Source organism: Ranitomeya variabilis, chromosome 4 (genome assembly GCF_051348905.1).
Source record: "Ranitomeya variabilis isolate aRanVar5 chromosome 4, aRanVar5.hap1, whole genome shotgun sequence".
NCBI classification, from domain to species: Eukaryota; Metazoa; Chordata; class Amphibia; order Anura; family Dendrobatidae; genus Ranitomeya; species Ranitomeya variabilis.
The window spans coordinates 606,258,933-606,283,608 of NC_135235.1; the positions used below are offsets into that span (position 1 = coordinate 606,258,933).

Here is a 24,676-nt window from a genome sequence, read left to right on the forward strand (position 1 = left end):
CATATTCAAGATCAGCACAGGCACCATTTTTACTTATTATTTTTTTTTTCAAATGCATATAATACACCGCATTGAAAAGTCGGTGGTCCACAAGAGGGAGACAATGTTTCAAAAAAGAATTCATGCGGTCACAAATGCAGTATGTATGGCAGAACTACTCATTGGATACTTCAATTTAAATAGCAAGTGCTGACAGCAGGGGCCTAGTTTTGTAGATGGCACAGTATATTTGCAACACTGTAAGAAAGGCCTAATAGAGGCCTATATCTTAACACACCTGTTGCAGCAACCAGTAAAGACAAATTGATTGACTGATTGATTGACTGATTGCATATTGAATGCAATACAATGCTTGATATACATAGGTGAAAGCAAGGCAAGGCATACAAAATGTTGCAAATGGTCAAGTGAAATCGAGCAAAATGCTACATTTGGCATCTGAAATGTGCTTCTTTGACCCTGAAAAGAATTCACATAAAGGGTGATTTCAATTCAATCTGTTTTTGGAAACCGGATCAGAGAAGGAGTGCACTGTTCCCAGAGAGATACTGCAATAACGGGTCAATGCGTGGAGTGGACAGAGCAAGCTCTTCTTCCATCTCCCTGTTCCAAAAATCCATTTAATATATGGTCCCCAAATAGGGGACGTATCAGATATTAAACTGATAAGAACAGATTTTTTTTTTGATTTTTTTTTTACACTCAGATTACAAAGTCTTAGACTCCCATTAAAAAAAGAATAAAAGACTCAAATCCATCATCGTGCATTCCACCATTTTTTGTGGTTATATTTTCTATTTCCAATATCTCATTTTCTTTTTTAACTTTCCTTATTTTTACATTATCATTATTTTTCCTCATTTTTTTTTTAAGTTTTTTGTTTTGTTATATTCTTTTCCACTCATATAAAATTATATATGATATGATATATGATATAAAATTATATCAAAACAATGATTACACAGTAAGTACATTCCATTCAGACTGTTTCCATATTTCACTTGCTTTCTCCATACCAAGCGACATTTTATCTCTCCAAAAATACAAATACAAATAACTTAGACATAATTTAATACACTGGCTAACTGTTATCTCATTATGTTTAAATATCAGAATGTTTCTTGCTTTCCACAATGCCATTTTCACACACGTTATAATTACCCATACTTTTTTAAAATCCTCTTCTTTTATACCCATCCCATAAAATATTCTATTAAAATCTAGAAAATTTACAGTACTTACAGCCTTCACCAGATTACACACATTCCGCCATACTGCTTGTGCAAAGTTGCAATTCCAGAAAACATGCATGGGTGTTTCACTGTCACCACACCTGGACCTTGGACAAAACTCAGATCTTACCAATCCCCTCCTATATTGGAACTCACGGGTTGGCAGACAATCTTTAACAATACACCACAGTAGATCCTTGTGCTCATTAGATAAAAAGCTATAATTTACATTCATCCAAATCTCATTCACAATTTTCCACGAAAAACGTTCCACGGGACTAGTACCTATTCTGTCTTCTAGTATTTTCAGGATTTTCTTATGGCACTTAAGAACATTTAAATCAGCTGTTTTTAATCTAAAATCTCTTAAAATTTTTTCTAAAACAATGTAATTTTTCCGGGGGTAAAAACCTATAGGGCCTATTTAAAAACATCTCCAACCACTTATAATTTCTAATATAAAAACCTAAATTATATATAGAAAATTGTTTGAGCTTCGAATCTGGCCCTATTAAAGTGCTTACACAGTTAGCCATATATTTTGCGTATAAGAAAGATCTAATACCTGGTAACCCTTTTCCTCCTTTTTTCTTCTGCTTATACAACTCCTCCCTCTTTACTCTCTCCATTTTAGACTTCCACAAAAAATTAAAACATACTTTAATAATCTTCTTCATCATGTTATTTGGAGGAATAAAAATTGTTGCCACATATAATAACATTGGGAGTAAAACCTGCTTTATAATTAAAATCTTCCCTTCCATGGTTAGGTCTCTGAGCTGCCAAAAACAGATTTTTTTCCTAACTCTTTCCAACAAAGACTCCCAATTTTTCACATTATCACCTGATCCCGAGAAATAAATACCTAAAATTTTGACTTCGTTAAGTTTTGCTAGTTTACACTCAGAATCTAGGTTAAAATCACCAACAGTAAAGATACCAGATTTTTCCATATTAATTTTAAAACCTGGTGCTCCTCCAAACCATTCCACCATTCTTATGGCTCTGTTCATACTTCTGGTATCCTTCACCAACACCGTCACATCATCCAGATATGCTACAACTTTTACTTGTTCATTGCAACTCCCAGGAATAAAAAAGCCATTAATCACTTTATCCCTCCTAAAAGCTGCTAAGAGTGGCTCTATTGCACAAATAAATAAGATAGGGGATAAGGGGCACCCCTGTTTTACACCACAATTTATTTTCACTTCCTCAGATAAAAAACCATTGATAGATATTTTACTAAAACATGATCTGTACAAAGATTTAATACGTTTACTAAAAACATTGAAAAAGCGTACGACAGAGTTGCTCATGATTTTTTATTTTCAGTTTTAGATAAAATGGGATGCCCCAAAGTCCAAAGTTATCAATGCAAGTTTCTGTTTTCTGTCTGAAACATCCCATAAGATATCCCTGATTAAAATCAATGAGTCGCTAATTCTCCGATTCGGTACCGCACATGTCTGATCCACATCTATTACTGAACTGATCCCCTTCTTCAGCCTATTCGCCAATAATTTTGCATATATTTTATAGTCTGCATTTAAAAGAGTAATTGGTCTCCAGTTCTTTATTTCTTCCTTATTGCCTTTTTTAAAAAGTAAAACAATCAGACCCTCCCACCAAGACTCTGGGACACTAAAAGATGTCTCTGCTTCCAAAACGACTTCATAAAAATCATCGCCTATAATCTCCCATAAAAACTTGTAACATTCAATAGGTAATCCATCTGCCCCAGGTGTTTTGCCATTTTGTAATGAATTAATTGTATTAAAAACTTCTTCTTTAGTAAAATTCTCTATTAACCACGACTTATCATCTGTATCAAAAAAACTCTCCAAACCTTCCAAAAAATGTTCTTTTAGTGAAACATCCGTGTTCTTAACCGAGAATAAATCATCATAAAACTCTTTCGCTTTTCTCTTCTTTCCCTCCAAACTTCTTTCCCCTTCCAAAATTTTCATAAAATCCTTTGTGCCACAAATTTTTGAAAAAAAGAATTTTGTACATTTCTCATCCTCATCTAAAACTTTAACACGTGAATTAAAAATAATTTCCTTACCTTTTTCTTTCAGGCATTTTTGGATCTTCTCCTTCCTTACCCTAATTTCCTCCTCCATATTACATCCATTATTCATGAGGTGAAAAAAACATTGAAGATTCGCATTAAGATCACTATAAAAACGACATTTTACAGCAGCTTTTTTCTTCCCTTCTTTTATAAAAAATTCCTTTATCTTCTCCTTTGCAAAATCCCACCATTTAAAAATAGACTTAAAACTATGTTTTCTGCACTTTAGGTTAGCATATACTTTTTTAAAACCTTCCATAACCGCCTCATCTTGTAAAAGTGATACATTTAATTTCCAGTGTGAAGGTCTTTTTTCCTCATCTAACTCCATTACGCATTCTATTATTTTATGGTCAGAAAAAGGTGTCATGTGCGTTTTAAAAGCTGAACATGTTAGAGACTGTGATATAAAAAAATAATCTATTCTGGAAGAAAAACCTCTCCCTACCCAAGTGATTTCATGTTCCTTTTTTGTCCATCTAAAAACCATGCATCTTTAAGATTAAAAGCTGTTAAAATATTTCTAACACATGAAGCTGAACCATCTTTTACATTTTTCAAGTGGCAATTAAAATCCCCACCTAAAATTGTTGGATCTACTCCAGGTAAAAACAACAGCAATAATTCAAACAGATGTAGTCTCAGGGCTTTCTCTGCATTTGCATACACATTAAAACACCTCACTCTCTTTCCATCTTTCTCCACATCCACTCTTAAAATCCGCCCAGGGTATATTTCTTCATGACTTACAATTTCCCACTCTTTTGAACACAAAAAACCAACCCAATCACCTTTTAACTCATTCCCACCAGAAAAACATAAATTACCCTTCCATATTCCCTGTAGATACTGATAACTTAATTTTTTCACTAAATTACATTCCTGTAGAAAAATAAAATCAACATTTTCATTGTTTAAAGAATCCTAAAAAGCAGTTCTCTTATATAAGTCATTAAACCCCTGAACATTCAGGGACAATGAGCGAATCATTTATCCACATTAATTTTAGGGCAAATCCCCCCGCCCTCATTTTCTACCTCTGAAGAAGATAAATCCGATGCTTCTGAGGTTGAAATAACCCCCAACACGTCCGCTGCATCTACTGCCTTCACTTTTCCACCACATGGAACTACTTCACTTCAAACGCTTGTTTCCACACTTCTTTTTAAGGATTTCCTTGAGCAGTCCATTTGCTCCTGCGCGCATGGAAGACTTTGTGATAGGGAACTAGAAGGGGTGGGTTCTACCACTGTGGAACTATCACTTTTTTCTCCCTCCTCCTTCCCACCTACACCCCCTATATTACTTCCTTTACTGGGCGGAGGACATTTTTGCACCACTTGCCCCAACCCTCTTAATATGGCTTCTTTATCTCCTTCAGTTTCTTTCCTTCTTTCTTCAGTTCTTCATTCTTCAGTTCTTCATTCTTCAGTTCTTCTTTCTTCAGTTCTTCTTTCTTCTTTAGTCCCTCTTGCTCTCTCTTCTTTTTCCTTTCTTCCATCTTCCTCACCTCTTCTTCTTGTGACTTTCTAGACCTTTCCTCTTTCTTCTTCACCTTTTCCTCCTCTCCTTTCTTGACCTCTTTTTCCTTCCTTTCTGTCTCCTCCTTTTCTCTATTTTCACTTTCCTCTTTTTCTTTTCTCTCATCTGCAGCTATTCCTACTTCCACATCATTATTAGCCTTTTGCTGCTTTTCTTCTGACGATGTGTCCATTATTTCTTCATCCCTTTTACTTTTTGGGCACTCGCTTGCTTGATGAGGAGCACCGGTGCAACTATGGCATTGTTTACATTGTTCATCCCTATGTCCATATTTCTTGCACCGACGACAATAATCCGGCATCCCTTGAAAATACAAGTAACCGCGACTATGATTAATGTAGACTTGTTGCGGCGGCCTACACACGCCACCTTCCTCGTCCGAGTCTCTCTTAAATTGCACCAAAAACACTCGCTTTCCATTCCAAATTCCGAAACTTGTTTCCACACGCTTCCTTGGAATGATCTTATCACAATATCTCTCAAGGAAGTTTTCTATATCACAGTCTGGAACAAATGGATTAAATATATGAATAGTCAACAATTTCATTGTTAACTGGAAAGAGGGGATCACCTTCACTCCCTCCAGTTCCTCCTTCCCTCTATTAGCTCCATAGAGAGCGAAGGCATTCTCACATTGCGATGTACTGCATAATGTAACATCATACATTCCTCGTGTAAAAAAAGTTTGAAAACAAAATAGCTGCTCTTTCTCGATCTTCAAGAGCTTGCACACAACCTCAAAAATATATTGTGAGTCTTTCACCTGCCGATAACCAGGGCTTACCACAAACCTGATGGTATCTTTCAACGGATAATGCTCCGAAAAATAATCATTCAGGTTGCTCTCCTGGTTTTTCCCTCCTTCCTCCAGGATTCCTCCTTTCTTCCATAATTTTCTCTCCTTTTCCAGATGCCAAAGGAAAAAAAAAGAACACCGATCGCAGTTCCTCCCAAATTCCGCTTTCCACCGTCCAACGACCACCACTCCACGGACCACGGACACGATTTCCAGGAAGAAAAGGCAATCCCAGGTTTACTCTGCACCCAATAGCAACAATTAGACCAAAGTCCAAAAGGCCGAGTGTATGAGATTCCCCCGGATCACCTTAGCCAATTGACAAAATCCACTACAGATCTTAGCCAAAAGGCCGAGAAGCGATCCTGGACACGCTGTGCCACGTGGGCCGCACCAAGGCCTACAACCGACACCCATTGTGGAGACAGAGCAAAAGATTGCCGCAGGGAAGACATTTTCACAAACTCTGGAGGCCTTCTCAATGACAGTTCTGCTGTCAATGACAGTTCTGCTGTGTGCGTGTGTGTGTGTGTGTTCGTCCAAGCTGTGCACGACGCGTTTTGAATCTGTATAACTCCGCCTACTTTGACCACACCCTCCATCCCCATTGTGACAGCACATGAATGTTCCGTGCTAAGATTCTATCTACTGCAGGCAGGGCACCTGGTTGGTCAAAAGCATTAGAATACTCACACAGGTGTAGATGGACAAGACAAGCATATTCAAGGTCAGCACAGGCACCATTTTTACTTATTATTTTTTTTTAAAATGCATATAATACACCGCATTGAAAAGTCGGTGGTCCACAAGAGAGAGACAATGTTTCAAAAAAGAATTCATGCGGTCACAAATGCAGTATGTATGGCAGAACTACTCATTGGATACTTCAATTTAAATAGCAAGTGCTGACAGCAGGGGCCTAGGTTTGTAGACAACACAGTATATTTGCAACACTGTAAGAAAGGCCTAAAAAAGGCCTATATCTTAACACACCTGTTGCAGCAACCAGTAAAGACAAATTGATTGACTGACTGATTGCATATTGAATGCAATACAATGCTTGATATACATAGGTGAAAGCAAGGCAAGGCACACAAAATGTTGCAAATGGTCAAGTGAAATCGAGCAAAATGCTACATTTGGCATCTGAAATGTGCTTCTTTGACCCTGAAAAGAATTCACATAAAGGGTTAAAAGACAACTTTGTGCTGATTTCAATTCAATCTGTTTTTGGAAACCGGATCAGAGGAGTGCACTGTTCCCAGAGAGATACTGCAATAACGGGTCAATGCGTGGAGTGGACAGAGCAAGCTCTTCTTCCATCTCCCTGTTCCAAAAATCAATTTAATATATGGTCCCCAAATAGGGGATGTATCAGATATTAAACTGATAAGAACAGATTTTTTTTTTTTTTTACCAACTCAGATAGGCAGAGCACAATGCTCAATCAAAAGCTTCAAATGATACTCGCCTTCATCACACATGGTATATAGTCAAAAAATAAAATCACAACAAAGAACACTAATTAAACTTCACAAGAAATCTCCACTTCTTGAATTTCCAAACCCCTTCAGCATCAATAACACTTCCTCGTTTCTGGTCACACAGGTAAATCACAAACATACGTGACAGAATCAAACTCAAACATTCATTAACTGACATTTTCTTCCTCCTGAAAACTAACAAATTCCTCGCATCCCATATACTTACAATCACACATACAACCAACAGCCATAAAATCCTATCCTTCACCCTACTGCACGCACCCATTCCAAACATTGCAAGCTTCCAATTAAGATACGATACTCCAGCCAATTCCTTACAAAGACCACCTATACCTTTCCATACAGCATACGCAAAATCACAGTCCCAAACCAAATGTCTAACATGCTCTCTCGCACCACATCCATCCCTCGGACATACCTCAGATTTAATTAAATCCCTCCTCTTTTGCACATCCCTAACAGGCAAGATATCATGCAACATCATCCAAACAATATCTCTGTCTATTCGTCACACCTTCTATACTTAGTTCCTTCCACATCTCAGACACCTCTTCACCTCTCAATCCATTAATATCACATACAACCTCACGCACCATCCTAACAACTTTTTTCTTTTCTCTAAAATCATTCATACTAACAGACAACAAATCATACTTTCTAACAAATTTCTCAACACAAGCATACCACAACGGACACTTAAAAGCAACTGGTACACTAGCATCCCTTTTCACCCACTTCAAACTATACAACATCCATCCAGCTGAATACTTAATCATATAAGCACACTTATTACCTTTCCCCAAACATACTACAAACATTTTCACATAACTAATCCCCAAAAAGAACTCAACACTCAAAAAATTCAAACCACCATTCACACATAACTTATACACAGACTCCCGCTTCAATTTCTCCATGCGACTTCCCCAGAGAAAATTAAAAATCAATTTCTCAGTTTTCCTGATTTTCACAAATGCAGTAGGATACACATTCCCAACAAATAACAAAATAGGCAAAATAACCGCCTTAATAATCAATACCTTCCCAGTTAGTCAATTCTCTTAACACTAGAAGTCCCAGAGACGCGTCATTTGACATTTCTACCTTTGAAACCCAGAGAAGGGTCAAATGACCTAAAGGATTTTATCTATAGCTTATCTTATCTCTATTCACTGTCTTTTGTTCTGTAATTAAAGGTACATTCACACTAAGCGACGCTGCAGCGATACAGACAACGATGCCGATCGCTGCAGCATCACTGTTTGGTCGCTGGAGAGCTGTCGCACAGACAGCTCTCCAGCGACCAACAATGCCGAGGTCCCCAGGTAACCAGGGTAAACATCGGGTTGCTAAGCGCATGGCCGCGCTTAGTAACCCGATGTTTACCCTGGTTACCAGTGTAAAATGTAAAAAAACAAACAGTACATACTCACCTTCGCGTCCCCCGGCGTCCGCTTCCTGCACTGACTGTGAGTGCCGGCCCTAACAGCAGAGCGGTGACGTCACTGCTGTGCTGTGCTCTCATTTTACGGCCGGCGCTCAGTCAGTGCAGGAAGCAGACGCCGGGGGATGCGAAGGTGAGTATGTACTGTTTGTTTTTTTACATTTTACACTGGTAACCAGGGTAAACATCGGGTTACTAAGCGCGGCCCTGCGCTTAGTAACCCGATATTTACCCTGGTTACTAGGGTTGAGTGACTTTTATTTTTATAGGATCGGGTCGGGTTTCACGAAAGCCGACTTTCTCAAAAGTCGGGTCGAGTGAAATCGGCCGATCCTATAAAAAAGTCGGGGTTGGCCGAAACGCGAAACCCAATGCAGTGCAATGGGATACTATGGTTCCCAGGGTCTGAAGGAGAGGAAACTCTCCTTCAGGCCCTGGGATCCATATTTAAGTGTAAAATAAAGAATTAAAATAAAAAATATTGATATACTCACCCTCTGACGAGCCCTGGTAGTAATCGGCATCTTCCGTTCCTAAGAATGAGCGCGTTCAGGGCCTTGGATGACGTCACGGCTTTGTGATTGGTCACGGCGGCCCACGTGACCGCTCAGCGACCAATCACAAGCCGTGACGTAATTCTCTCAGGTCCTAAATTCCTCATTCTAGGAATTTAGGCCATGAGAATTACGTCATGGCTTGTGATTGGTCGCTGAGCGGTCACGTGGGCCGCCGCGACCAATCACAAAGCAGTGACGTCATCTAAGGCCCTGAACACGCTCATTCTTAAGAAGGAAGGCTGCCGGAAAGAAGCAGGGCACGTACGAGGGTGAGTATATACCTAATAGGAATATACTCACCCTCGGCTTCTTTCCGGCAGCCTTTCTTCTTAACAATGAGTGTGTTCAGGGCCTTAGATGACGTCACTGCTTTGTGACTGGCCATCTCCGTGTTCCTGCACGCACGCTGTACTCCCGCACCATTTGGTCCATTACATCCACACCGCACTTTGCGTGGTTGTATTGTGTGACCGTGTTTGGCTTCCTTTTGTTGGTATCCTCAGTCTCAACCACGCTGTGCATGCTGCTGAGAATGTAGATGGCCTTCTTTCGTTTGGGTGCATACACTGTCAGTGTGGCACCAGTGGTTGAAAACACCTGAGTGGTGAATTCAGTGCGGTCCATCTGTCTAACGGATTGAGGAATTTCCCGGCGACTCTTGTTGACTGTGCCGAGGATAGTGGTTCCCCGGCTAAGCAGTCGTTGTGCAAGTGACAATGATGTAAAGAAATTGTCCGTGGTTACAGTTCTGCCCTTGTCCATGAATGGTTCCATCAGCCTCATCACTATAGTTTCGGACAGTCTCTCCCCGCTGGGACAACTGGGGTCCTTGCCAAGATATGGGAGGACATTACAGATGGACTTTGATTTCAAGTCGCAAGCCACCCAAAACTTGATGCCAAACTTGTCTGGTTTTGTTGCAATGTATTGCAGAAAACAGCAGCGAGTCTTTGATGGGAAAAGCTGTTCATCAATAGTGATGTGTCGACCAGGGTTGTAGGATGCGATGCAGTTGGTGACAAACGATCTCCACACATCGGAGATTGCAGCAAACTTATCGGTCTCCTCTCACTCACTGCGCGTGAACATGTCATCAAAGCGTAGGTGTTGCATGATGTCTTGAAAGCGGTTTTGGGTCATAGTGGCAATGATCCTTGGGTTTCCCAGGTTTGCAAACCAGCTGTCACGTAGTGATGGAACCTTGGTCACCCCCGCAAGATAATGACTGAAATAAATGCCATTAGTTCCGGGAGACCCATGAACCAATCCACCTGCTCCATGTGACGTGCATGTTGAGTAGTCCATTCTTCAATGCTACGAAGCATGTCAAGACTGATAAAACAGAGGAAGCTCTGAAGGCGACTCTGGACACTTTGTCTGGCCTTAGCACTTGGCTCTCCATCTGTAGGGTACGGTTCTATTGGGGTCAAATGGAGATGTTTCCCCACTTGTACTTCATGCCACACTGTGCCATCTTTTGCGGTCTCTGTCGGCTCACTCGCCAACGGAGCTCTCTTTTTTGGTAGAGGCGGAGTCTCCTCATCTGCAAGATAAATAATTTCAAATAAGCATTTTGTTTTGGTTCAAAATAAAAAAGATAGTCAGGCACCACACCCACCCTGCACCGCAGCGTACTGCCCACGCACCACACCTGCCCCGCACCAACCCTTATCTGCACCAACCCCTGCAAAACATAGGATCCAAATGAACAGGCAAAAAGGGAGTGTGAAGCCAGCCTAACCTGAAGACAGCTCAGAGTCCGAATCCGGTTGAAGGACTATGTCTTCTCCATCTGAGTCAGAAGGGTTTGTGTTGCTCAGAATCAGTTCCAATGCCTCTTCAATGGTGTGCCTTCTCTCCATTTTCTTTCCTGTGAACAAAATAGGTTTCTCCCCCACAGCAGGTAAAGCTGCATGCAAATTTGCTAATGCAATGCAGCTGGGGGGGTGGGCAGACACTCAGGAGCAGCTCACATTCTTTGGCTAGGGACACACTTCAGTTTCTGATCAGTTTTCTTTCAAGATTGACACCTGTTCTGGGTTTTGGAGTCACTCCTGGGCCCTAATGGGGCCGTCACACGGGGAGATGATTCCCGGCGATGTGCAGGCGATCATGTGCGCGTGCACATCGCCGGGGCATCACTGGTGACATGACACATGTGGACATGTCGCCGGCGAACGTCTGTGAAGGATCGCCTCGGAACCAGCCTGTAGTTCAGAGGCGAACCCCGGGCCATTCTCTGGATGACTATACCTTCTCTGCACCAACCCCTGCAAAACAGGATGCAAACGATCAGGCAAAAAAAGGCACTGTGAAGCCAGCATCTCTTTCTTGTGAGCAGCAACCCCCACACTCAGGAATAGCTTGCATCCTTCTGTTTACACACTCTTATCTTAGATAATCCGCCCTGCAGATTCCTCAGGCAAGAGCACAATTACAAATGAAAGGATGCTAATTAAGGTGTCAATATGGACTGAGGGTCATTTGACCCTCTCTCAGGACATCAGGGGGGATCTTGAAATTCCCGGGACTTCTAGTGTTAACCTCCAAAAATTCAATTTACGCACCACTCTCTCCCCACACTCATCCCAACTTTCATTTCCCTTTAAGTCATCATTGAACTTAATCCCAAGCACCTTCATCGGACCATCCTCACATTTCACACCATCCATCCTAACATTCCTATCACCAAAACATTTAAAAGAACTCTTAGCCCAATTAACCCTAAAAGCTGAAACACTACAGAACAGACTTAATATCAACCTCGCCCTACTCATTGCAGCCATACTCTCATTCCCTATCACCACATCATCCATATAACTCAAAATTCTAACATCCTTCCCACCACTCCCAGGAATCAACACACCTTTCATAACCTTATCCTTCCTAACCATACACATCAACACCTCAATCACACTAATGAACAAAATAGGGGACATAGGGCACCCCTGACGTACTCCAGACTTAATCCTCACTTTATCACTCAAACACCCATTCACCAAAAAGTCACTCGTCACATTACTATACAAACTCCTAACACGGCTCACAAAATTCCTAGAATAACCCATCTTGGCCAAAACATGAAACACAAAACTATGCGACACACGATCAAAAGCCTTTTCAAAATCAACTGAAAGAACCAAACATTTCTGTTTACGACTCATACAATCTCCAATCACATCACGCAGCAAAACCAAATTCTCAGTCATGCTTCTCCCTGGCACCGAACACACTTGATCTTCATCCACCACACCACCAATCACTTCCCTCATCCGATTAGCCAACAACTTACTAAAAACCTTATGGTCAGCATTTAAAAGCGTGGTAGGCCTCCAGTTGCCCAAATCCTTCCTATCACCTTTCTTATATACCAGAACCTCCACTCCTTCTCTCATTGAATCACTCAACATATTCTCCCTAAACATATACTGACACACTTCCACCAAGTCAGCCCCAATCGTATCCCATTCCTTCACATACAATTCCACAGGCAAACCATCTTTCCCAGGAGTTTTAATCTTACTAGCAGACATAACCACTTTTTTAACTTCATCCAACACAATATCATCATCCAATATTCCACGCTCATCCTCTCCCAGTCGGCCATTTAGACACCCCAACACATCATTCATCATCTGATCATCAAACCATTTTTCCCCATACAACTCCTTATAGAACAGCACAACCTCATCCAACACCTCTTTACCACTTACACACACACATTCACCATTCACCTCACCACCTCATGCATATCCGTTTTCTTATCAAGCACTTTTTTGAAAAAGAACCTTGTACATTTCTCATTTTTTTCCAAGTGTTCAATCTTAGAACGGAAAATAATTTCTTTACCTTTTGCCTCAATAAATTTCTTAATTTCATCTTTCACCTGACACATCAAATCATCCACATCCACTCCAATTGTTCTCAACTTTCGCAACCACTCCAATCTGACACTTAGCTCATTAAACTTTGCCCAATTCATAGCAGCTTTTCTCCTACCCCATTTTTTAAAGAAAATACCAATCTCACACTTCAACCAATCCCACCACACAAGCACATTCACGAAATCACTTTTTTTATTCCTCCATCTTACATACATCCTTTTAAAGTCATGCATAATTCTTTTATCTTCCAACAAACGCACATTGAGCTTCCACACACCTCCACCATACACAAAATCACACTTACCTTCCAACCGTGCTCTCAAATACATATGATCAGAAAAAGGGACATCTTCCTGCTGGAAATCCCTACAAACAATATTTGGAGAGAAAAAAATACGGTCTATTCTAGACTCTATACCTCCCCTGTCAGCCTTATAGGTCGCAGGAGGAGGTTTACCAAGGATGAAAAGAAAAATCTGAAACAAGACTCTTGAGTCTTTTACCTGTGATATCCATCTTATCCCCCTCCGTCACACAATTAAAATCTCCAACAAAAATTACTGGCATTTTCCCAGATAAAAAAACAGACAATTTCTCAAAAATCTCCAACCTCTCCCCCTTATCTACCGGTGCATACATGTTAACCACCCTCACCCTCCAACCCCTACAATTAAGCTCACATACTACACACCTTCCTGCCTCCACCACTGTGTAACTCTCCACCTTAACCCCTCTACCATTCACCAAAAACCCCACCCCAGAATTTTTATTACATACAGACCCAGACCACACACTCTGACCCAAAGGCCAAATGTTGTCACTTAAGGGACCAGAAATCCCACATTCCTGAATGCAATACACATCCGCATTCAGGTTACTCAGGTAGTCCAATATTGCCACTCTCCTAGGCACAGACTTAATCTGCCTTACATTCAGTGACAATATGCTGAGAGTATGTATAGACACCATTTGTCAATTTGGGGACCCAAAGTGCGACAACATAACCACCTATGCATTATCCTAACCCTTCTGGAGGCAGGACGGTTGATGTGCAGAAGTCAAGAATCGCACCTTCCTCTAAAAAAGAGTCACCTTGGGGAACAGATTCCGTAGGATACATTCGGGCTGGACTTATACTGCAGTCACTCAACGGAGAAAAGGATGGCTCCACTTTTTTTTTTCTTCTTAGAAGAACTTCCCTCCTCATCAGAGCTACTGTCCTTCCACCGAAGGTCAAAATCCCCCTGACCTTCCTCCATCTCAGGGTCTGACACTTCTGCACCCCAATCCACATTTGGTGTTTATGACAAATCAGTCTCCTCTTCCCCCTGCAACGTGACTGCCATGCCAAGGATTTCAGCCTCAAAACCCTCCACCAGGGATACCTCCATACCTCCTTCCCCAGTTACAGTCTCAGTATCACTGTCATCTGAGGCAACAGAGACAGCCTGCTGTACCAAAGGCTTAGGCGCCAACTCCATATTTCCTCGTTCATTTACACGAACCTGTTCAGGAAAACAATCCTGTGCCTCCTTTTCATCCAGGAAAGCCACAGTGGACAGCGGTGCAGACGATGGCATACCTGCTGGAGCCGGAGACTGTGCTCTCCTCCTCCCCGCCGCAGCTGCATAGGAACCTGGGCGTGACTTACAGTCTCTGAAAAAGTGCCCCTTCTCTCCACAGAGGTTACAGACAATGGTGTTTTTACAATCAGAGGAGAGATGACCCTGCAGATAACGTCTATATTACAAGCTTCTTGTGTATGCCCGTACCTCCTGCAATGCCAGCAAATCATTGGTGCATTAGGGAAGAAAAGATAACCTCTCTCCTGACCAATTTAAAAATTCAAAGGAGGATAATGAATACCCCCTGGCTCATCCGGACTTGCACGGAACATGACCATTAGTCGGTATTTCCCCGACCATATATCCTCAAATGGAACAATGCCTTTTTAAAAAGGCGTTAATCAACTCCAGCTGTACATGTGGATTAAACATGAAAATTGTCAGAGGTATCTCTGTTGTGGATTCTGTTTGTGGGCTCCCTCTGGTGGTTACTGCTGGTACTGGGTGACTTTGGTGGGTTGCGGCCTTTGGTCTCCACCTGTCCATCAGTGGCTGGGTGTTTCCTATTTTACCTGGCCTTTCTGTCATTTCCCTTGCCGGCTATCAATGTATTCAGATGTGCTCTGTTTGGTTCCTGCCTACCTGCTCCCAGATCTTTCAGGATAAGCTAAGTGCTGATTTTCAGTTGTTTGGTTTTTTGTCCAGCTTGCGTAGCTCTAGTGGACTGAGGTTCTCCCCATGTGCCATGAGTTGGCACATGGGTTCTTGTAATCTCAGGATGGTTTTTTTGATTAGGGTTTTTTGCTGACCGCTCAGTCCCCTTTTGTATCGTTCTGCTTTCTAGTTTACAGCGGGCCTCAATTTGCTAAAACTATATATATCATCTCTATGTGTGTGCCTTCCTCTCATTTCACCGTCAATATATGTGGGGGGCAACTATATCTTTTGGGGTTCATTCCGCTGGAGGCAAGTGAGGTCTTTATTTTCTCTGCAGTGCTAGTTAGCTCTTAGGCTGGTGCGTGGCGTCTAGAACCAACGTAGGCACGCTCCCTGGCTATCTCTAGTTGCGTTTGTCAGGCGTAGGGCAGCGGTCAGCCCAGGTTCCATCACCCTAGAGCTCGTCCGTAATATATTTGTACTTTGCTTGTCCTGTGCTATCCCTAGCCATTGGGATTCATGACAGTATAGTCGGCCCACAAAGTGTTAATTGTTTGGGCTGAAGCAGGAGAAAGAGAAGTGTTTAAGGGAAATTTTTTTTTTTTTTTTCCCCTTCAGAGTTTTGCTGCCTAGCCCTTAATTGCTGTCTAGCTGCTTCTTACCTCCTCTTAACCCTTGAATGGCTCTGATCTTAGCTGTTTAACATGGATGTCCAGAGTTTGGCTTCCAGCCTGAGTAATCTCGCGGCAAAAGTTCAAAACATACAGGATTTTGTTGTTCACACTCCCATGTCTGAACCTAGAATTCCTATTCCAGAGTTCTTTTCTGGAGATAGATCTACCTTCCTGAATTTCAGGAACAATTGTAAATTGTTTCTTTCTTTAAAAACTCGCTCCTCTGGAGACCCTGCTCAACAGGTCAAGATTGTAATATCTTTCCTGCGGGGCGACCCTCAGAATTGGGCATTTGCTTTGGCACCAGGGGATCCTGCATTGCTCAGTGTGGATGCGTTTTTTCTGGCATTGGGATTGCTCTATGAAGAACCTAACCTGGAGATTCAGGCTGAAAAGGCTTTATTAGCCCTCTCTCAGGGGCATGATGAAGCGGAGATATATTGTCAGAAGTTTCGGAAATGGTCGGTGCTTACTCAGTGGAATGAGTGCGCCCTGGCTGCAAACTTCAGAAATGGTCTTTCTGAGGCCATTAAGGATATTATGGTGGGGTTCCCTACGCCTACAGGTCTGAATAAGTCTATGGCTATGGCCATTCAGATTGATCGGCGTTTACGGGAGCGCAAACCCGTGCACCAGATGGCGGTGTCTTCTGAACAGGCACCTGAGACTATGCAATGTGATAGAATTCAGTCCAGAAGTGAACGGCAAAATTATAGGCGGAAAAATGGATTGTGTTTCTATTGTGGTGATTCAGCTCATGTTATATCAGCATGCTCTAAACGCACAAAAAGGGTTGATAAATCTTTTGCCATTGGTACTCTGCAGCCTAAGTTCATTTTGTCTGTGACTCTGATTTTTTCACTGTCTTCCATTTCCGTCGATGCCTATGTGGATTCGGGCGCTGCCCTGAGTCTTATGGATTGGTCATTTGCTAAACGCTGCGGTTTTAGTCTGGAACCTCTGGAAGTTCCTATTCCTCTGAAGGGAATTGACTCTACACCATTGGCTATGAATAAACCGCAGTATTGGACACAAGTGACCATGCGCATGACTCCCGTTCATCAGGAGGTGATTCGCTTCCTTGTACTTTATAATTTACATGATGTACTAGTGCTTGGTCTGCCATGGTTACAAACTCATAATTCTGTCCTGGACTGGAAAACAATGTCTGTGTTAAGCTGGGGATGTCAGGGGGTTCATGATGATGCACCTCCGATTTCAATCGCTTCATCTACTCCTTCTGAGATCCCTGCGTTTTTGTCTGACTATAGGGATGTTTTTGAGGAGCCTAAGCTCAATTCGCTCCCTCCGCATAGAGATTGTGACTGTGCTATAGAATTGATTCCTGGCAGTAAGTTCCCTAAGGGTCATTTATTTAATCTGTCACTGCCAGAGCATACTGCTATGCGGAATTATATTAAGGAGTCCTTGGAAAAGGGACATATTCGTCCATCTTCGTCCCCTCTGGGAGCAGGTTTTTTTTTTGTGGCAAAAAAAGATGGTTCCCTGAGGCCTTGTATAGATTATCGCCTTCTGAATAAGATTACAGTCAAGTATCAGTATCCATTGCCATTATTGACTGATTTGTTTGCTCGCATTAAGGGGGCTAGGTGGTTCACTAAGATAGATCTTCGCGGTGCGTATAATCTGGTGCGGATAAAACAGGGTGATGAGTGGAAAACCGCATTTAATACGCCTGAGGGCCATTTTGAGTATTTGGTAATGCCTTTTGGACTCTCCAATGCTCCGTCAGTCTTTCAGTCCTTTATGCACAATATTTTCCGTGAATATCTGGATAAGTTTATGATTGTGTATTTGGATGATATTTTGGTGTTTTCTGATGACTGGGAGTCTCATGTTCTACAGGTCAGGAAGGTGTTTCAGGTTCTGCGGGCCAATTCTCTGTTTGTGAAGGGCTCAAAGTGTCTCTTCGGAGTCCAGAAGATTTCTTTTTTGGGGTACATTTTTTCTCCTTCTACTATTGAGATGGATCCTGTCAAGGTTCAGGCGATTTGTGACTGGACACAACCTACATCTGTTAAGAGCCTTCAGAAGTTCTTGGGGTTTGCTAATTTTTATCGTCGGTTCATTGCTAATTTTTCCAGTATTGTTAAACCTTTGACTGATTTGACTAAAAAGGGTGCTGATGTTGCTGATTGGTCTCCTGCGGCCGTGGAGGCCTTTCAGGAACTTAAGCGCCGGTTTTCTTCTGCTCCTGTGTTGTGTCAACCAGATGTTTCACTTCCTTTTCAGGTTGAGGTTGATGCTTCCGAGATTGGAGCGGGGGCGGTTTTGTCACAGAGAAGTTCTAATGGCTCGGTGATGAAGCCATGTGCATTCTTCTCTAGAAAATTCTCGCCCGCCGAGCGCAATTATGATGTGGGTAATCGGGAGCTTTTGGCCATGAAGTGGGCATTTGAGGAGTGGCGTCATTGGCTTGAGGGTGCTAAACATCGTGTGGTGGTCTTGACTGATCACAAGAATCTCATTTACCTTGAGTCTGCCAGGCGTTTGAATCCTAGACAGGCTCGTTGGTCGTTGTTTTTTTCTCGTTTCAATTTCGTGGTTTCATACCTGCCAGGTTCAAAGAATGTGAAGGCAGATGCTCTTTCCAGGAGTTTTGTGCCTGACTCTCCTGGAGACTCTGGGCCTACTGGTATCCTTAGGGATGGGGTAATATTGTCCGCCGTATCCCCAGACTTGCGACGTGCATTGCAGGAGTTTCAGGTGGATAAACCGGATCGTTGTCCACCAGAAAGACTGTTTGTTCCGGATGATTGGACCAGTAGAGTCATCTCCGAGGTCCATTCTTCTGTGTTGGCTGGTCATCCTGGAATATTTGGTACTAGAGACTTGGTGGCCAGGTCTTTTTGGTGGCCTTCCTTGTCTAGGGATGTGCGTACCTTTGTGCAGTCTTGTGAAGTGTGTGCTCGAGCTAAGCCTTGCTGTTCTCGGGCCAGTGGGTTGTTGTTATCCTTGCCCATCCCGAAGAGGCCTTGGACGCACATTTCCATGGATTTTATTTCTGATCTCCCGGTTTCACAGAAAATGTCCGTTATCTGGGTTGTGTGTGACCGCTTTTCTAAGATGGTTCATTTGGTGCCCTTGCCTAAGTTGCCTTCCTCCTCTGAGTTGGTCCCTTTATTTTTTCAGAACGTGGTTCGTTTGCATGGGATTCCGGAGAATATCGTTTCTGACAGGGGATCCCAGTTTGTGTCTAGATTTTGGCGGACGTTTTGTGCCAAGATGGGCATTGATTTGTCTTTCTCATCTGCATTCCATCCTCAGACGAATGGCCAGACGGAGCGAACTAATCAGACCTTGGAAACTTATTTGAGGTGTTTTGTTTCTGCTGATCAAGATGACTGGGTTGCCTTTTTGCCACTGGCCGAATTTGCTCTTAATAATCGGGCTAGTTCGGCCACGTTGGTCTCTCCTTTTTTTGTAATTCGGGGTTTCATCCTCGTTTTTCCTCTGGTCAGGTGGAGTCTTCGGATTGTCCTGGAGTGGACGTGGTGGTGGACAGGCTACATCAGATTTGGAATCAGGTGGTGGACAATTTGAAGTTATCTCAGGAGAAGACTCAGCAGTTTGCTAATCGCCGTCGCCGCGTGGGTCCCCGACTTCTTGTTGGGGATTTGGTGTGGTTGTCTTCTCGTTTTGTCCCTATGAAGGTCTCTTCTCCTAAGTTCAAGCCTCGGTTCATCGGTCCTTATAGGATCTCGGAGATTCTTAACCCTGTATCTTTTCGTTTGGATCTCCCAGCATCGTTTGCTATTCATAATGTGTTCCATCGGTCGTTGTTGCGGAGGTATGAGGTGCCCGTTGTTCCTTTGGTTGAGCCTCCGGCTCCGGTGCTGGTGGAGGGAGAATTGGAGTATGTTGTTGAGAAGATCTTGGATTCTCGTGTTTCCAGACGCAAACTCCAGTATTTGGTTAAGTGGAAGGGTTATGGTCAGGAGGATAATTCCTGGGTGGTCGCCTCCGATGTTCATGCGACTGATTTGGTCCGCGCCTTCCATAGAGCTCACCCTGATCGCCCTGGGGGTTCTCGTGAGGGTTCGGTGACTCCTCCTCAAGGGGGGGGTACTGTTGTGGATTCTGTTTGTGGGCTCCCTCTGGTGGTTACTGCTGGTACTGGGTGACTTTGGTGGGTTGCGGCCTTTGGTCTCCACCTGTCCATCAGTGGCTGGGTGTTTCCTATTTTACCTGGCCTTTCTGTCATTTCCCTTGCCGGCTATCAATGTATTCAGATGTGCTCTGTTTGGTTCCTGCCTACCTGCTCCCAGATCTTTCAGGATAAGCTAAGTGCTGATTTTCAGTTGTTTGGTTTTTTGTCCAGCTTGCTTATTATGTCTCTATGCTAGCTGGTAGCTCTAGTGGACTGAGGTTCTCCCCATGTGCCATGAGTTGGCACATGGGTTCTTGTAATCTCAGGATGGTTTTTTTGATTAGGGTTTTTTGCTGACCGTTCAGTCCCCTTTTGTATCGTTCTGCTTTCTAGTTTACAGCGGGCCTCAATTTGCTAAAACTATATATATCATCTCTATGTGTGTGCCTTCCTCTCATTTCACCGTCAATACATGTGGGGGGCAACTATATCTTTTGGGGTTCATTCCGCTGGAGGCAAGTGAGGTCTTTATTTTCTCTGCAGTGCTAGTTAGCTCTTAGGCTGGTGCGTGGCGTCTAGAACCAACGTAGGCACGCTCCCTGGCTATCTCTAGTTGCGTTTGTCAGGCGTAGGGCAGCGGTCAGCCCAGGTTCCATCACCCTAGAGCTCGTCCGTAATATATTTGTACTTTGCTTGTCCTGTGCTATCCCTAGCCATTGGGATTCATGACATATCTCCTTATCAGCATACAAAATGACAAAAGTCAGCCCATCCAAATATGAATGCTCCAGATTCCTTTTCAGGGACTCATACAAGTTATTACATGCAGCCATCGAAGTCAAAACAAGATTATATTTGCGCTTTAACTGCTGCAGGCACAGAATCTCCTCTTTCCTCACGCTGAGAACTTGAAACAGGACCTTCCACACCACAAAGCTGAGATTGACGATTTCTTCTTTTCCTTCCTCCACATCGATTTGGATTCCGAATTTCACACGAGCCTCGCCGGGCCCTGCGTAGCGTAAACGTCCCATGATCGCTGGTCGTGTCCTCTGGTCAACTCCCTAAAGCAGCATGTGGCTTAAGCCGTAAAACGGCGATGCCATAAGGCCAAGAGTCAACGCTCAGACAGCCATCCGGCAGACCCACTACAGATCGTGCCAAAAGGCCGAGAAGCGATGACCTGAAATGGTTTGCCATTTTGGCTGCACCAAGGCCTACAACCGACACCCATTGTGGAGACAGAGCAAAAGATTGCCGCAGGGAAGACATTTTCAGAAACTCTGGAGGCCTTCTCAATGACAGTTCTGCTGTGTGTGTGTGTGTGTCTGTGTGTCTGTCTGTGTGTGTCTGTGTGTGTGTTCGTTCAAGCTGTGCACAACGCGTTTTGAATCTGCATAACTCCGCCTACTTTGACCACACCCTCCAGCCCCATTGTGACAGCACATGAATGTTCCGGGCTAAGATTCTATCTACTGCAGGCAGCGCACCTGGTTGGTCAAAAGCATTAGAATACTCACACAGGTGTAGATGGACCAGACAAGCATATTCAAGATCAGCACAGGCACCATTTTTACTTATTTTTTTCTTTTAAAAATGCATATAATACACCGCATTGAAAAGTCGGTGGTCCATAAGAGGGAGACAATGTTTCAAAAAAGAATTCATGCGGTCACAAATGCAGTATGTATGGCAGAACTACTGATTGGATACTTCAATTTAAATAGCAAGTGCTGACAGCAGGGGCCTAGTTTTGTAGACGACACAGTATATTTGCAACACTGTAATAAAGGCCTAAGAGAGGCCTATATCTTAACACACCTGTTGCAGCAACCAGTAAAGACAAATTGATTGACTGATTGCATATTGAATGCAATGCAATGTTTGACATACATAGGTGAAAGCAAGGCAAGGCACACAAAATGTTGCAAATGGTCAAGTGAAATCGAGCAAAATGCTACATTTGGCATCTGAAATGTGCTTCTTTGACCCTGAAAAGAATTCACATAAAGGGTTAAAAGACAACTTTGTGCTGATTTCAATTCAATCTGTTTTTAGAAACTGGATCAGAGGAGGAGTGCACTGTTCCCGGAGATACTGCAATAACGGGTCAATGCGTGGAGTGGACAGAGCAAGCTCTTCTTCCATCTCCCTGTTCCAAAAATCCATTTAATATATAGTCCCCAAATAGGGGACTTATCAGATATTAAACTGATAAGAACAGATTTATTTATTTTTTTGATTTAGTAAACTCTTTTACTCTCATTCATTCCATAAAAAATAAGTTAACAATCGTGTACTTTGCCGTAGCCCAGTACACACATAATTCTACATCCTTTGTACAAAGCATAAGAATACAATGCACTACCTATACATCAAACTCCTATACTACACCAAAACACTCAAGCTGAAAAAAAAGCGTGTTAAACAAAACAGTACGACGACCTGTGATAGGGGGGAGGGGAGTGGAAAGAGGGGGTAGGGAGGGGGGAGATCACAGGCCCGAAGCTTTATTGAAAGACAAGATACATAAGGGAAAAGGGGGGAGGAAAAGAGGTTTTAGTCCTTGTCCTCATCCGCGTCCTCCAGACCGTCGACGATGGAATAGTCTCTGAGCAGGCTGTGGATCAGCCTGCGGCAGTCCTGGATGGACATCTTGTCCCTCCTTAAGGTGAGCCGGTTCCTGGCGACCCAAATAGCGTCTTTGAAGCAGTTCATAAGGCGCCAAGCCTCCTGGATGGCTCCGACGGTATGAACCCCAGGAAAAAGTCCGTAAAGCACAGAATGGTGCGATAGGCTTGCTCTGGGGACAGAGTTCCTCAAGTCATCCTCTAGGGCAGTCAACAGGCGCTGTGCAAACTGGCACTCCCAAAAAGTGTGCAAGGATGTTTCTTCCACGAAGGGGCACCTTGGGCAGTACCGGGTCTTACACAGGCTCCAGGCATGCATGAGCGACCGGACAGGCAGCCCGCCCTGAATCGCCATCCACGACAAGTCCTTGTGCCCGTTGGTCAGCCTGTCGGACGACACATTAGTCCATACAGTCTCCAGTGTGTCATGGTGGAGTCCTATGATGTCCTCAACATCGTCCTTGGCTCTGATCAGTTTGTGGATAGTTTTGGGCTTCCACAGGTCGGGCTTCAGTCCCTCCAGTTGGTGTTCCCCCACGAACCAAACAACGTCCCCGTAGAACCATGGCGTCGTCCAGTTGTAGGGGTAGGAGCTGTCCCACTTGTCCCAGCCGAGTCGCCTCCAAAGAGGAAGCAGGAAGAAGCGAGACATGGACCTTCCCGCAGAGCCTCTCTTGACTTGCAGAGTCCGGCGAACACAATCACAGACAAAGAAGGACCGCAGGAGGGTGGGGATATCTGGAACGTCCTTCCCACCCTTGCGTGGCTCCTTGTACATGACGGCCCGCCTGACTGTCCATCTTGGAACCCCAGACAAAGTGGAACACTGTCCTGGTAAGGCCCTGCACACGGTTACATGGGGGGGCCAGGCCTGGGCTGTGTACTGCAGCACGGGCAGTACTTCATTACGCAGGACAAGAACCTTACCCTCACAGGTGAGGCGTCTGAGGTTCCAGAGGCCGATCCGCTGGTTAACCTTGGCCAAGCGTTCCTGCCAAGACTTGAGGGCCGCTCCTTCCTTCCCGAACCAGACTCCAAGAAGTTTGATGAAATCCGGCTGGATGTTGAAGGGGAAAGGGGCGGAGGAGGCCAGTTGCCAATCCCCGAAGATCATGGCTTCCGACTTCCCGCAGTTGACTTTGGCCCCTGAAGCTTGACCGAACATCTCACACGTCTGGACGAGGGCATCGACTGAGCCACGGTCGGCGCAGAAGACGGTGACATCATCCATGTAGAGCGAGCACTTGACCTCATGTCGTTCCGGACCCAGTGCGGTGATCCCCCTGATCTTTCCATTCTGCCGGATAGCCTCTGCGAAGAGCTCTATAACACAAACAAAAAGAAGAGGTGACAGAGGACAGCCTTGTCTGACCCCAGAGAGGACAGGAAAGGGGTCAGTCTTCCAGCCGTTCACCAACACCGAGCTGTGGATATCAAAGTACATTAGACGGACATACGCACAAAACCTATCACCCAAACCTAACCGCTGCAGAGCTCTGCCCATGATCCCATGGAAAACCCGATCGAAGGCCTTTTCCTGATCCAAGGAGAACAGGGCCGCGTGTGCACGGCGGACCTTGATGTACTCGACCGTGTCTCGCACGAGAGCAAGTCTGTCTGCAATGCGACGTCTGGGGATGCCGCAGGTCTGGTCCGGGTGGATGATCCGTCCGATTACCGTCTTCAGTCTTTTCGCCATCGTCTTGGCCAGGATCTTGTAGTCCACGTTGAGCAGAGTGATGGGACGCCAATTCTTCAGGTCGCACCTCTCCCCCTTCCGTTTGCACAGGATAGTGACCATTCCTTCCCTCAATGACGGAGGCATTCTACCCTCCACCACCATCTCCTCGTAAAGTTCCAACAGGTCCGGGCAGATGAGGTCCCCCAGCGCTACATAGAGCTCTGCTGGAAGTCCATCACTGCCCGGGGTTCTGCCGGTCCTAAAGGATTTAGCGGCAGCGAGCAACTCGCCCACCGTCAGAGGTTTTTCCATGGTTGCCGC

General features: G+C 43.9%; 1 non-coding gene and 2 pseudogenes across 1 annotated transcript; all 3 read right to left on the reverse strand.

Moving 5' to 3' along the window:
* Window positions 1–521: 521 nt before the first annotated feature.
* On the reverse strand, window positions 522–741 carry LOC143771281 (U2 spliceosomal RNA; annotated as a pseudogene).
* A 6,151-nt stretch (window positions 742–6,892) lies between these two features.
* On the reverse strand, window positions 6,893–7,080 carry LOC143770744 (U2 spliceosomal RNA). Its single transcript, XR_013214719.1, has one exon. It is a non-coding gene; the product is annotated as a U2 spliceosomal RNA (small nuclear RNA).
* A 15,036-nt stretch (window positions 7,081–22,116) lies between these two features.
* LOC143771300 (U2 spliceosomal RNA) lies at window positions 22,117–22,328 on the reverse strand (annotated as a pseudogene).
* Window positions 22,329–24,676: the final 2,348 nt, after the last annotated feature.